At 43.3% G+C, this 15,995-nt stretch overlaps 1 protein-coding gene across 1 annotated transcript in view; it reads left to right on the top strand.

The window, feature by feature from the left end:
* Positions 1-15,995, top strand: part of Rnf150 (ring finger protein 150) — a 215,968-nt gene that overhangs the window by 143,653 nt on the left and 56,320 nt on the right. The window lies entirely within an intron of this gene.

The raw sequence follows: 15,995 nt of genomic DNA, 5'->3' as shown, positions 1-15,995 counted from the left end.
TCCTGAAAAACATATGACCACATGAAAATAGAACCCGTTCTTATCACCCTTGCATGAAAGGCAGACCTGACAAGACAGCGGGCACCCGCGCTGTGTGTGTGGAGGCAGCTCCCTCTCAGTAATACTCAGAATCACTTCTGGCTTTTATTGGACTATTTCAACTAAAACAGCAACGTCTAAAGAAGATACTATGAATGTCCAGGATATACTCAGCAATCTGAATATGGCCAGCAAGGAACAGGGAGCGAGAGGTGTATTCCATTAACCTTATGTTTTACCAGTGGAAAGAGAAGGGGTCGAATTCCCACAGAATTCTAGAATCTGAAGGAACACTCTAGCATGCACACTTGGGAAAACTGCCCCCAAACCCCCAAAGATGCTCCAATCACTCTAACTCTTCTCCCTAAGTCTAAGTTTCTGATACAGTCCCTGGCATTTTCTTTGAGCATCCTAATTAAATCAAGGAAATTTGAGTTGTGTAAGAGCCACCGCTTTCATAGAAAAGCCTTTTTTTAGTTGCACCTGCGCAAGTGTCCTAAAAATAAAAAAACGTGATCGACTCAATGAGAGGCACTTCATGTAGAGAAAATGGCTTGCAAAATTTGGGGATTTAAAAGTATATTAAGCAGAAAGGAGCATAACACAAAGATACGCACCATTTACTGCTTTCTACCAAACAATACAAATTTTAAACTGTTTATTAGACATACAAATGGAATAAAATAGCATCCAGGGATTGGCTTAGTAATCTCAAGAGGAAGAAGTGACCCAGATAATGACTAAAAAGACTGGATGCTCAGACAGAACTCAGCATCTCTCAAGAGATCCTTCTTGGAGCATTCACAGCAGTTGGCTGCTGGGAAAGTGGGAGTGGGAAGGTTCCCCATGCAGAACCTACAAGCGTGGGTAAGTTGCCTCAGTTTACAGACATCTGACTGTCCTTAAGTGCAAGCACAAACGGGGTCACATCGACACTCAGCAACTTCCTGTGAATGAACACACTCACTCTGAGTATATTCTTGATGCATGTGTTTGTTTGTTTGTTTGTTTGTTTGTTTGAGGGCAACTCTGATGCACACCACAGGAGCCACAGCAGGAAAGTAGATAGTTTCTGGGAGTCAGTGGTCAGAGGATAGTTTCTGGGAATCAGCTCTTTCCTTCTTCCATGTGGGTCCTGGGACTGGAACTCAGGTCATCAGGCAAGCCCCCTTACCCACTGAGCTGTCCCCTGACCCAGAATTACATTCTTTCTAGACATCATACAGCACACAGGCACTGATTGCCAGAATGGCTTTCCCAGCGAATCGGTGTGAGGATGAGAGGGACCCCTCTGCTCATATCTTACATTAGAGGTTTGGAGTGTCAGTGTGAGAAGCAGTCAGATGTTTCCCTGACTCCTCTTCCTACAGATCCCCAGCTTCATAAGGTCCCTACTCAAGGATGCCCATTAAATGTCTGCTTATTTTCTTTGTCTGACACTCCAGTGTAACGAACAAGCTCTGTTTTCAAGAAGTGCACATACCATTTCATCTGCTTTCCTGCTCTTACTGTATAAAGTAATTTATTCATCTAAAGCTTTGTCATAACTAAATGTTGTGGATCTACGTGAAATGCTGGAGGCTTAAAGCTGTGTAATCATGGTGTGGCTTCCCATCGGCTGTTTCAGTGTCTGTGTATGACAAATTACATTTCTTTAACAGATTCTCTTTTTTCTAACTAATAAAGATCTCTTTGATAGTATTTTTAATATTAATGAAAACCTAGTAATTTACTGCTTACCATTAAAGAAAAAACTTCAGGAAGCTCAGCTTATTGATATAGCCTTTCTTACTGTAGGCTGTACAGACTGGCTTCAGGTTTCTGCGTTTCTAAATGATTGTTTTGTTTCCAAGCCCATGCACTGAACTTTCCAATATTATGCTTATGTTCATTCTTTGAGAATTTCACGTCTACACACAGTGTGCTCCAATAACATCTACACACAGTGTGCTTTGATCACATAAACACACAGTGTGCTCCGATCACATCTACACACAGTATGTTCCGATCACGTCTACACACAGGGTGCTCCGATCACATCTACACACAGTGTGCTTTGATCACATCTACACCCAGTGTGCTCCAATCACATCTACACACAGTGTGCTCCGATCACACCTACACACAGTGTGCTCCGATCACGTCTACACAGTGTGCTCTGATCACGTCTACACACAGTGTGCTCCGATCACATCTACACACAGTGTGCTTTGATCACACCTACACACAGTGTGTTCCGATCACATTTGCCTCCCCTGACTCCTCCAGGACCCATGGCGCTTCCCACCCCATCCCACCCCAGGTCCACCTTTTTTTTTGTCTTTTACTTCACAACTCACCAAGTCCACCTTCTACTGTGGGCACACTCATGAGTGTGAATCATCCACTGGACCGTTGCCAGCCCCCTGAGGACTAAACCCTTAAAGAAAACTGACTCTCCTTTCCCCAGGAGCCATGGGTTGCCCCTGGCTCCTCAGTGGTAGATGCTTCTGAGCCCCCGCCACTACATACAGGGCTGACTGGCCTGATCCTGTGCACTCTTGTGCAGGCGACCATGGCCGCATTCATGAGTCAGTGGTCCTGTCATGTCCAGAAGCACGCCTTCCCAGGCTTCACTCCTGCCTTCCCTGACCACTGTCCCTTACAGTCTTTTTACCTGCTCTCCCATGATGCTCTACGAACCTTCGGGGGGGAGGGGCGGGGTCACACATTGATTCTTTATTCTTCAAGTGCCTTACTCTCTGCCATCACTCTCTTACTGTAGACCCTGCTTTAAATGACAGAACACACCACACATTACCCATCATGCTCAGTCTTACACTTGCCACACTCGAGCACTCTCTCCAGCACTGCACGTGTGTGTTTTCCATGCTGGTTTGAAAACCAAGGCACTTTTATGACTGTTGCTGGCTGCTCGAAGGCAGGGTGTGCTAATGGCTGCTATCAATCAGACATAATGGTGTCTGTTCCTTTCTCCATCATTGCCTCTGGAGTGTTAGTGAACCTTTGCTCCTATGAGTGTAATAGACTCCCTCTCCTAGTTTTCCCAGGCTTATTCATCCATCCATGGAATTGTTTGTATGTCCTTGAAGTAAAAGCTACTTCAAAAATTATTCCAGTGTATAATACCTTTTCTTGAATACTATACATCTGTTGCCTCATAATCCCTGAATATTGCATGCATCACCACTGTTTGGGTGCCTTTCCAATTATCCATGTGTGCACTACCCTAAGAGTTTCAAAAGGGTGCTATTGTCTTGTCTTTCTGAGAATTCTACATAAGTTATGGTAAGTGAGTAAAGCCTCCTTTCTTGTCTGTCATCGTGGTAATTATTAAAGTGAGGTCATCCATCCACGCCAGCCCTTTCTTCCCCCTCTCCCTTTCTTCATCCAATTCTCCATAACACATGAACACAGGCTCCATTGATGTGAGCCTGGGCCTGTGCGCACAGTGTGAGGGACAGACACGCAGTGGCTTGCTCAGCCAGTTGGCTACAGACACTTCTAACTTTTGTAACTTGGATTTGATCCCAATTCACCACTAAGGCGTTTCCCAGCAAACACTGGTTTTACTATGTCATACACGTATCAAGATGTGCACAATGCTACATTTTGGGGTGGGCTTGTGACTTGGACTAGAGCTTGCGGTTATGATTCTTAGCCACACAGCATATCTTCTTGAAGCACTGTATTGATCTTCATTGTCCAGAGAATGAATAATCTTCTCTGCCTCTTTTAACCTCTAACCTCCCTCCTCTTTTTCCCAGTAGTTATTTCTTTCAACCCACTTATCTGTCTGTGTTCAAAGACACAAAATTTCAAGAAGAATGGATATTCCTTAGGTAGATCAGAAGTCCACATTTGTAAAAGGCAAAACAATAGCTTTTTCTTGCCAGTGTCCCTATAAAAGTCTTTCCTATCTTTAATTTATCACCATTTGGTGGGGGTATTATTGTGTTTTCCTTTAATCTGGCAGTCTCCTCCACAGCTGGGGACAACTTCAAAAGCATCCTGGAAATAAGTGGGCCTTGTGATGAGCTTGTAGTACATCAGCAACTTCTTTGGAACAACAAATACTCTATAGTAGGAACAATAGGAGGTACCACATATGGGATAGGAAGTGGAGTGATCTTGTGGGAAACAGGAATTCTAGTGGCTAGTCAGAAACCAGCATGGTATCAGTGTCCACAATGACCAATTTCTGCAAATATGATAGAGCTAATACCACACATCATGGATTTAAGAAAGGTTTTATAACAAAAATAAAAATAATAGTAAGAAGAAGAAGAAGGATGAGGAGGAGAAAAAGAAAACATCCCTTTAGTTTATTTTTCCCTTATTAAGATTTATTTTTAATAAAAAAAGAAAATATTTACTTTTGTTTTACATGTATATGAGTATCTTGTCTACATGTACGGCTGTGCACCACATTCATGCAGTTGCCATAGAAACCAGAAGAGAGTGTCAGATCCCCTGTAAGTGGAGTCATTTGTTAACCCCATGTGGATGCTGGGAACCGAACCTGGGTCCTCTGCAAGAGCAATGGTGCCTTTAACTACTGAGCAATCTCTGTAGCTCAGATATCTCTTCATATTTTTAATTCAGGTTTGTTTATCTCAGATACCGTCATTATAGAAATGTTTTATAGAGTAAAATATTTAAATATCCGCAACGCTCCCACATGCAGGTAAGAGCCACTGTAGTCTTCTCATGTTTCTTCCCTTTGACTTCTCATCCTCGGTGTTTACAAGTTGGGAATACTGTTGTCAACATCTCCAACCCCCTGTTCTTCTTCCTCATCATTATAAGAATTTTTCAGAAGGAGTACTAAGTTATTTGCGGCTCATTTTGACCTTCCTTTGGACTCTGAAGCAGTAACCAGGAGTTAATAGAGCCCTTGCTTGCATAAATCACCCAAAAAGCCTTAGGATGCCAAGGATTTTGTAGAAAGAGCTTTTACTTCAAAAGCCTGTCATGGCCTGGGAGGAATTTTCCACTGAGGTAAGCCATGAATGCACCCCATTCTCTTGAACTTACTTCTTAGTAATCCACGAGGGAGGTGTTCACATTCACATTCCACTCCCCACAGAAGATGGAGAAAAAGTTTCTCCCACATGGATGTGCTCCTTTCTTTCTGTAGAAACCATGTGACCCACTGGCTTATTATCACCAGACTGGTTGCTAAGTCAAACTTCATAAACCTCAAGTTGATATCTCTAGTGATGTCCTCTGACTTTCATGTTATTCACAAATAACTTTCTGTATCTATGGTTTGTAAACAGTGTTACCTGGAGACTCTAAACACACACACACACACATACACACATTTAAAATTAAGTCTTTAAACTATTTATAGTTATTATATCCATCAGATTTTACTTATTCTATTATGTTCTTGCTATGAAAATTAGATTATAGAACATTCTCTTCATGGTTCTTTACTTATAGCTATTCAAATTGTTTATATCCAATCCTGTATTGTTTGTCACTAGGGCAGGGACCATATGCTTGTGCCCTGGAGCACAGCTTGTGATAATCCATTCTGTCTTTCTGCTACCTTACCAGTTCAGATGTGATTTTGCTTTGTTTTGTTTTTTAAAGCATAACTTTAAAGGGTCCCATGGCTCACTTGGAAAATTGTTGAGAATAGAAAAATATGTATATATTGAAACTAATGAAGAGAATCGCCTCACTCTTAGAGCTAACAGGCACTTGGTGTAATTGATTTTATAATATGTTCACTGCATCTTGGATGAATACTTTCAATGCTGTGTAGTCAACAGCTGATACTGTTGTAATTCTAATATCTTGGCTACCGTTAAAAAGTAAGCACTTCCTTGTATCTTTAGAAATTACTTAGAAATCGGTAGCTGATCGCATGAGAATCCACTCTTTGGATTGATTTAAGTCAATTGCTCAGCATTTAATTTGCTTCCAATATTTCATCATTCTGGAATCATAGAGTTTGAGGTTCCAAATTTAGTCATAGGATATTGTCTTTAAAGTTGATTTATTGGGTCCAGTGTGATGCAGAAGTATCTTGGGAAGTTTTCTCAAACCGCTTTCTTGGAAGACGGTAATGATTGACATCTCACTAGCAGCATGGGGCAGGTGTTTCATTAGTGCCTACTGGAATTGCCAAGTTGTACTTTAGGAAGCGTCTCTCTCTCTCTCTCTCTCTCTTCTGATAGGCAAATATTAGGATAACTTTAATTACTGTTTTGACTTATTTCTCTGCAACATTACCTTTCGTTAACATAATGTTATAGCTTATGTAAGTTGATGTTCATTGGATGGCGTCTCCTAATCTGAGATGTTAGACTAGAAAGGGGTCTGTGACCTAAAATTGATAAGTCTGGTAACTAGTTCTGACATTTTTTAATTTGTTGTAAAGAATGCTTTTTCTCACCTGAATACATTTTATTTTTTATAATGCTTTTTGATTGTTGGAGTTTTAAAAGTTATGTCGTAAAATGTGTGTCTTTCAAAGGTTGGAGAGATAGCTCAGCAGATAAAGCATTTGCCTCTCAATCATGAAATGCTAAGCTGGGATCCCCAGCAGCACATTTAAAAGAAGTAAAAAGGCTAGACAGAGTGCTAGACAGACAGTGCAGCTCTGGCACTGGGAGGGCAGAGGCAAGAATGAAACCCAGGAATTCACCTAGGGACCCTGTCGCAAATATAAACACTTAAATTTGTACCCAAGGACAAAGACTGCATATATTCATAAGTAGACTTTCATGTGACTACTGGTCAGAATATGAAAACAACCATACTTTTAACTCTAAGAAAATCATCAATTTGGGTCATCCATCCAGCGGAATTCTTCGTAGTAATCAAAAGAAGCTGCTGATGTTCAACAAGGCACAGATTAATTGGAGAAACATTATTCTGAGCACAAGATATCCCAGGAAAAAATATCTACTTTATAATTCTCTATGAATGAAATAATAACAAGGAGAACTATTCTCTAGGGACAGAGGTCAGATTGACGGGTGGCAGGATGTGGGCGCTCACTATGAGCTGGAGAGGACTTTCCGGGAGAGAGAATGATGCGCCTGTATACCTGGGTGCTGGGCACAGAACGTCCTCACACCTCAAGGCCACTGTGTGTGTAAAAGGCATGACTTCTACTGCATTATAATGTCATTTAAAGTAATTCCATAGCTCTCCCATAAACTTTATGCAGTGATCAAAATCAGAGTCCACACAAGCAGAAGCTTTGCCGGTGTCATTTTTTGACCGTCTTTCTCTGACTGCTTCGGATGTGTATGTGCACAACTTTAGTAAAAACCAATGACTCCATATCACTTATGGAAGGGAATACAGGAAACAAGCGTGAAAGAAGGAATCCAGGCTGGGAGACTTCAGTGTGCTCATTGGTGTTGTCCACAACCAAGCAAAGGTAACTTAAGAACGAAATCCTGCACTGTAGTAACCCCATTAACTGTGGCATTCAAGTGCCCTGGTCCCTGGTCACATTAATCAACTAGACACGCAGGAAGAATGCCAACCAGCTTCGCTGCTCTAGCCAAATGATATAATTAGACCAGGGTCAAGTTCTAAGGACGGAGCCTTCCTCTAACTTAAAGCAAGGGCCCCACAATTACCTCCCAACTTGCATTTTCACCGTGCCAGGGTCTGCCAAAAGAAGATCCAGCCTAACATTGTTTCACTTTTAATTTTGTTGAGTTTTCTTCAGTGCTATTTAAACACCCCTGGGGGTGGGGAGAGAGACAGAGACAGAGACAGACAGAGACAGAGACAGAGAGAGCTGGGTAAAATAATTATCAAAGTAGTTAAATTCTGAGAAGCATTCTACACTTTACAAATCACTTGTACATTATTTTCTATCTATACCTCACAAGTGCCTATAATATACACAGGGCAAGTACTACAATGGCCTCTGGAGTTCACTAAAGGAAAACTTGAACCTTTTCCTTTGGTCAGCCAGAGCCTCGGTGGGTTTTCTCCTCCAAGTCCATGCTCCTTCTACTGCACCCCTGGTTGTGACCATGACACATCTGCCCCAGATTAGTCCTGCTCTGTTCAGGGCCAGTGGTGGTGGGTGGGTGGAAGGGATGGTGAAAAACACCTTTGCTGGGGTTGAAAAATATCTACATCTGATACCCAAGTTACTCTAAGCAAAAGACCTAAGACCCCATGGAAACCAGAGCAAACCTGCCCGCCCTTAAAAAATCTTGTTCTCTATCTCCTCTCTCTTAATCTACCCCCTTCCCTGTCTTTCTATTTTCTGACTCTCTCTCCCTCCTTCCTCACCCTCTCTCCTTTCTTCATCTTCACCACCCTTTCCTCTCTCTTCTCTCCCTATCATCTTCTCTTCCCTTCTCTTTTCTTCTTTCCCTTCATCCATCTCTTGCTCCTCTTTTCTCTCCCCCTCCCTCACTTCTTTCCCTCTCTTATCCCCCCCTCTCATATTTCCGCTCCCCTCTCTCTGTCTTAGGGTTTTACTTCTATGAAGAGACACCATGACCAAGGCAACTCTTATAAAAGACATTTAATTTGGGCTGGCTTATAGGTTCAGAGGTTATGTCCATTATCATCAAATCAGTGGCGTGGCAGTGTCCAAGCAGGTATGGCGTGGTATGGGAGGAGCTAGGAGTTCTGCATCTTGTTCTGAAGGCAAACAGGAGATGACTGGCTTGCAGGGAGTTAGAAGGGTCTCAAAGCCCACCCCCCCCCAGAGTGACTCACTTCCTCCAACAAGGCCACACCTCCTAATAATGCCACTCCCTGGGCCAAGCATTCAAACCACCACACTCTCCCTCCTTTCCTCGCCTCCATGTCTCTCAAATGCCTCTTCTTGCTCTCTCCATCTCTCTCACATGCCTGATGCACCAACTCTCCATCAATGGAAGCCACTCTCCTGTTGCGCAGTGACGTAGAGTAAGAACACTCACATCCACCAGGATGCAATTACTACCACTTCTGGACCTGAGTTCTTTTCTCCCCTTTGCTTTTCCTTCGATGGCATTTGTATTGCTTACCTAATTTAGATCAGCTGACCTGTGACAAGGAGTAACTCACCCTTGGCCTCTTCATTTCCCTTAGTGGATTGTGCCCACCATGAGGCTGTAGACCTTGAGGGGATAGAGTTTGGGGTAGAAGGACCCTGGCTTGGCCAATGAGAAGATCTGAGTGGTAGATGGGTTCACCCCTCCGTCCATGGAGCAGCCTAGACAGATGGAATGGCAGGGAAGAAGACAGTGGTGGGGAGGAGCCCTGCATGGGGAATGAGGAAACATATTGTGTATGTCTGTGCTGTTCCTCCTGGCTGGTCTCTTGCTTACCTGCCCAACGCAATCACTCTATTTCATAATGCTGTCCTGGTCCATTGTTTCCAACTTTACTTACCAGATTAGTGTTTAAATTATTCTACAGTTCAGCAAACCTAGATTTCCCATGCATGTGTAACACTGCCCCTTTACCCTGGCAATTTCCTTCTCTTTGTCATTCTTTCTTCTTGTCTCTACCTTTCAAATTCCCCCATTCTTTAGGCTAGACAAGAGAACCTATGATACCCAGTAAGTTCATAAATTCTACAGTGTAACAGTTCCACTCTCTGCGCTCCATTGCAATTTTATCACTCATAAAAGATATCACTCTCATATCACTTACTCACTGAACACATCACATAAGCAATATGCAAAGAAGCATGTAATTAGACCAACCACTCTTTTCGATACTTTACTAGTCAGGATACACTAGGCTTTGCTGCAGTAACAAAAGAGTCCACTCAGCACAACCAAGATTTCTCACTGTCTTCCAGGGGTTCTGCTGACACAGCAGGCAGCTGAGTTGACTCAGAAGCCTGCTCTTGATTCTCTCTTCACATCTTTACATCCTGTATCAGTCACATACCTGTAGCTGCCACTAAGATAGCTTGTGGCTTTCCCATGTGACTTAAAGAGGGCCATTTGGCCACTGGAACGACAGTGTTGACCTGCTACAACTCTTGATGGTATTATCCTCATTCTAAAGGTGGGATTCTGAGGTTCAAAGAAAATAAGCACTTGAAGCAAGAGCATAAAGCTATTCAAGGAAATAATGGAAATGTGGAGACCTCGGACCCTGTGGCCAGAGAGGAGAGGAATGGAGCCAAGTGTAGAGTCAGGCCACGCCCTGATTTGAGGGCAGGGTTTTCTGTGGTTCAAATGCCAGCCCTGCATTTTCCCAGCTCATGGAGGCTTAACTTTATTCTACTTCTGTTTCCTCCTCTAAAGATTACCAACAACAGTTTTTACCTGAAGGAATGGTTGTGAACCAATTATGTGTGTGACATGCCTAGAACACAGGAAGTGGTAGACATCGCCAGTGGCACAAACTCACTTAAATTTCACTCTCACATCATGACAACTTGGAGAATATGATTCAGACACTCCAAAGTGGCATTTCAGCTGCCCATCGAAGCACTGGCTACCCTTGTAAGGAGCTGATGTTGCCCCAGAGGATGGGATTCTAAAGGTCTCATAGTTTTTAAGATGCATATCACTACAGAGGGTGAAACAGCTTGCACCAGTACCCAAATCACAAAAACTTTTTTTTTAATGTGGAGGGATGTTTGGTGCACTATATGTGTGCCTAATTCCCACAGAGGCCAGGAGATGGCTCTGGATCCCCTACAATTAGAGTTACGGAAGGTTGTGAGTCACCCACCATGTGGGTGCTGAGACTAGAGACTGTGTCCTATAGAAGAACAGCCAGCGCCCTTACCTGCAAAGCCTTCTCTTCAGCCTCCAGGACCACAAAATCTTTTTTTTTCTTATAAAAAGAAAGCATTTATTTGGGGCTTGCTTACACTCAGAGGTTCAGTCCATTATCATTATGGCAGGGAGCATGGCAGCACACAGGTAGACATAGTGCTGAAGAAGTAACCGAGAAATCTACTTCTGGATCCACAGGCAGCAGGAAGAAAGAATCAATGGGCCTGGGCTTTGGAAACCTCAAAGCCCTCTCCCATGGGACACTTCCTCCAACCCCATAACTACTTCAAGCCACACCTTCTAATCCTTCTCAAGTAGTGCCACTCCCCTGATGACTAGGCATTCAATTATTTAGGCTTATAAGGGCCATTCTTATTCAAACCACCACACAAACTATCAGATCCTTTTTTTTTCCTCTTAAGTTAAAGAGCATTCAGACTTCCAGGCCTGGTTTTACACAACTTTAATCCCAGCAATTAGGAGGCAGAGGGAGGAAAATCACTTTGAGTTTAAGGCTAGACTGATTTACATAGCAAGTCCTAGGCCATCCAAAGATACATAAGAGACTCTGTCTTAAAAAATAAAATCAATCAACCAATCAACAAATAAATATAAATAAAAGCAAAAGAATATGTTTTCAAAACCAAGAACCTTTCAGATTGATGAAAGATACTGTTTTGAGGGAAGGTTCTGCCCATGAATGGTCCCTGACTGTGTTATTTTGAATTTTAAATTTAAAAATAAAATGCCATAAAGAAAAATGGAAAAGAAAATCACACAACCCAGTGACAAATACTTAACGCTTTCACAAAAGCTCAAAGTACAAGCCCAGCTCTGATGGAAAGACTTGGCAGCCAGATCAGCTTTCCTGGGCCCCCTCTAAACCTGCCTTTGACATCAGCTGTCCTTATCTTTAAATGCACATTGTGTGAAGAAGGAAAAACATTCTGACATTTTGGGACAAATCACATTGTGCAAGCAGAACAACCTGATAAGAGAAATATTGTTATCAGGAAGGAGTTTTTCCAAGGAACGACGTGTCCTTCATTTTTACACTATTCTCCAGCAAGGAGATCTCCAGATGTGAGCCACTGGATAGCAGTGCAGGTAGAACTATTTCTAGAGCTAAGTTTTTCAAAACAGACATGCTATGTGCTTCATTTTTCAGTTTTTGAGATAGCAATTTCCTATGTATCCCAGGCTGGCCTTGAACCACACTCCTCCTTTTTACAGGTTCTGGGAATATAGGACTGTACCAACCTGTCCAGCATAGAGTACATCAGAGCACATGGCCAAGCCACATTCAGAACACTGCCTTCTATCACAGCCCTCTGTTTTAAAGCCTTCTTTAGGTTGCCTGTGTATTATGTTACCTGTCTTAAATTTCCTCTCATAAATAGTTTCATTATGGTAAAATATTCATAAACATTAAGTTTTCTCTGATTTACATTGAAGTTGCTTAGCAAAATCTGAGTCTTTTAAAATAATACTTCTTCTACTATTTGATCACTAATTTTGTTTTAGTGACTCCTACCTGTCAACATTACAGTAGCCTTAAACCTCATACATATACATACATACATACATATATATATATATGTATGTATGTATGTATGTATATATATGAATGAGAGAAAGAGAGAGAATGAGAGACTGGGAAGAAAGGAGGGGCGGGAGGGAGGGGAAGAAGAAATTAATTGAAACAGCCAGGGAGTCTACTGGTCAAAAATCATTAAGGGTGGGTGTCTCCATGACTGTAGAGACTATGAATGTAGATTTGTTTTGAAAAGGGAGTTGAAATATGCAAACATCAATGGCTCCCCTCAGATTGAACTTAATATAATTAACAAGTTATTTTTATATAAATCATCATGTTCCTTTCTTAGTAAAATGTAGAATGATTTTAAAATCTTAATCCTAACTCCTGGGTGGTGATATCAAGGAGTCTCTAAAAGTACATGAGGAGGAAAAGGTAGAATGGCCCTTCTTCTCCAGGGGAGGACAGGAACATCATCTAACTGGGCAGGAAATCAGACAGAGTCAGTGAACAACAGAAAGCACTGGGTGTGGGAATGAGTGTGACCTGGTCTATCATGACTACTAAGCGCTGTGCAGACCTGCTCACGCCTCAATAGCACTATGTGGTTCTGCATCCTCCCTGTCTTCATTACTATTCTGTTGTTGTGATAAAATACCCCCACAACTCAGAGGAAGGGCTTGTTATGGCTTATGGTTCCAGGGTTACACAGTCATCACGATGAGGAAGATGTGGGGCTTGGAGGAAGCTGACTGGCCACGCTGCAGCCGCGCTCAGGAAGCAGAGAGAACTGTATTGATGGAATTGTTGATGATTTACAGTTAAGGATTGCTAGCACTTACGTTTTATTGTGTTTGGCTGGAGTTCATTTTTTATTTTGGGGTTTTAAGTCTTAGCATCTTTATATGTAGCACAGACTGGCTTTGATTATTCTGCATTGGTTTCCTGGTTGCTGAACATATAGGTGTGTGCTATGACAGCTTAAAGCTTTCTCTCTCTGTTTCTCTCTATCTCACTCTGTGTGTGTGTGTGTGTGTGTGTATGTGTGTGTGTGTGCGTGTGTGTGTGTGTGTCTGTCTCTCTCTCTGCCTCTCTCTGTGTCTATCTGTCTCTCTCTGCCTCTCTCCGTGTCTTTCTCTGCATCTCTCTGTCTTTCTCTCTCTCTCTGTCTCTCTCTCTCTCTCTCTCTGCCTCTTGCTGTGTCTGTATGTCTCTCTGCATCTTTCTTTCTGTCTGTCTGTCACTGCCTCTCTCTGTGTTTGTCTCTCTTTCTGCCTCTCTTGGTGTCTGTCTGTCTCTTTGTATCTCTCTGCATCTTTCTGTCTGTCTTTCTATGCCTCTGTGTGTCTGTCTGTCTCTCTGTTTCTCTTTGTCTCTCTGTCTCTCTCTCAAACACACACACACACACATAATAAGTGGGTGATGGGGCAGGGGAAGAAAGAGAGAAAGACTTTCCCTTAAAAACGACATTCTCATAAGATAAAATGATACCGGTTATAACTGAGTCTTGGAGCACTGAGATGATTTCCTAAGATTGAAATGAGAAAAGAACCTCCAGTCTCGGTATATGAGCTCTCAATAGTTTTTCCACCATATATAAGAAGGAGCCACAAGGGAACTGTGGTACTTCTGTGAAGGGAGGTGCCTTGCCTTAGTTGTGTGTCTGTATACCCAGTCCCAGTCCAGAACAGAATAGAAGGGAGTGACATAACGAGGGCTCTGTTTTCTGAAGATAAATCTGGCAGCAGTGAGTAGGATGGAGATCTGTTCTCTGTGAGAGCCTGACAGTGTGGGGAGATGCTTAGATGCTCCTGCAGTAATGAGGAAAGGCATGGGCTGATCGACCGGGGAATCGCAGTATAAAGAAGAAAGGAGGAGGAAAGGAAGGAAGGGAGGAAGGAAGGAGGGAGGAGGGAGGGAAGGAGGAGGGGAGAGAGGGGGAGGGAGGGAGGGATGGAAGCAAGCAAATGAGACAGGGGAGATGAGAAAGGGGCTGATGGGTAGCATAGTCACATGCAGATGGGGAAGAGGATTGGGACCTTCAATAAATAAATACACACCCACGCAGCAAGTGTTTCATGATCATCCGCTCTGTCAGGAACTGATGTCAATACCAAGGGTGCTGTGATGGGACGTGGATGAGGACTTGGCTCTCATAGACCTTGTACACTCACTGAAAGAGGTGCTGGTAAGGGATCTACAGAGGTTCAGAGCCAATGGGAGAGACACAGAGGCAGATGACAGCAAGACAGGGAGACCGAGGAGAACATAAAGAAGAGAGATGGAGGGAGAGCTCAAGGATTTAGACTCCCTGGGTGTAGTGCTAGCAGGTCTGAAGTTGCTCTCCAGGTTGGGCCTTGGGCTACATACTCCTGGGCAGGAGTTGATGCTTCAGATTCCAAGGCAAGATGTCTTCTCTGGGAAAACTTAGCACTGATGAGAGCCTTCACATGCTGGGACAAGAGCCACCTAAATCAGAAGATTATCTACCCACATCTTTATAGCAATTACTGGATCAGTGTTGATTGAAAAACCAGGCAGCATAGAGTTGCTGAGGAGAGACGTGCGATGGGTGATACTGTGAGAAGGAACTGGTGGCTCCCGTGGAGTTGAGGGTCGGGCCTTCCATGCTTGAGTGACAGATCCCCCATTTCAAAGATGATTGAGGGCATTAAGTAACTTGTCTGAGTGTCAAGAAGGGCTGACTGCTGTCCCTGCTGCCATTGGGTCTCCCACCTATGTGCAGAAAACATGTGACAGTTCTGCCACCCAGGAATAGTCAAAGGGACCAAAATGGCTGGCTTCTCCCAGGAGCAACACAAGATGGTTTAGACAAGAATCTTACAGCCTCAGTGTGGATTCTGAACCTGAGGATGTCAACATTGGTTTGGGGGAGGGGCAAGAAGCACCCTCACCCAACTTGGGTTTTGATGGCTTCTACTAACAGTGAAACCTCCAGGGAACTATCTCTCTTGGTGCTGTGGTGCAACTGGCCAGCTTCCCAGCCCACAGTGTTCTAAGAGCCATTTTGCTTTCGACCCTCATTCTGCCAAGAGCGTTTATCTTCTCTCCCCTTCATGTGCAGGGTGGCTACCACTCAGGTTCCAGCCCGGTCATCTCCTCAGCATTTCCTTGTACCTACATTCTGCTCAATCTTGCCGTTGGAAGCCCCATCCCCAAACTCTGTGTACTCATCTGGTAATGTTCAATGTTTGGTTTTATCTTAGACACTTATTTTTATCAGCCTCTGTCTTAGAAGAGGAGCCGGGTCACCATCATCCTCAACACTCATTCTAAGTGGTGAACACAAATGTCATCCCATACCCTCAGGAAAACAGTGCCTGTGTGGAATCAAGTTTCCAAGTAGTGCATCCACAGGGTGTCCTGAGCAGCAAGCTGGAAACAGAACTGTGTAGCCTGGGACTAAGCCGCAGTCTGCACCTTCCAGGGTTTTGGTTTGGGTGATATGCATGTTCGCGCGTGTGTGTGTGTGTGTGTGTGTGTGTGTGTGTGTGTGTGAAAGCCTAAAATCATCCACAAATGTCATGCCTCAGGAGCTGTATACCTTGTGTTGAAAAACAAGATTTCTCACTGAGATGTGGGGATTGACATTTTATTAGGCTAAGCTGGCTGGCCAGTGAACCCTAGTGATCCAGCTGTTTTTGCCTCACCAGGGGGTGTCAGGGTGACAAGCA

This window comes from Apodemus sylvaticus, chromosome 21 (assembly GCF_947179515.1).
Source record: "Apodemus sylvaticus chromosome 21, mApoSyl1.1, whole genome shotgun sequence".
Classification (NCBI taxonomy): Eukaryota; Metazoa; Chordata; class Mammalia; order Rodentia; family Muridae; genus Apodemus; species Apodemus sylvaticus.
Note: the sequence above shows the minus strand (reverse complement) of the source record. Positions and strands in the feature narration are given on the sequence as shown.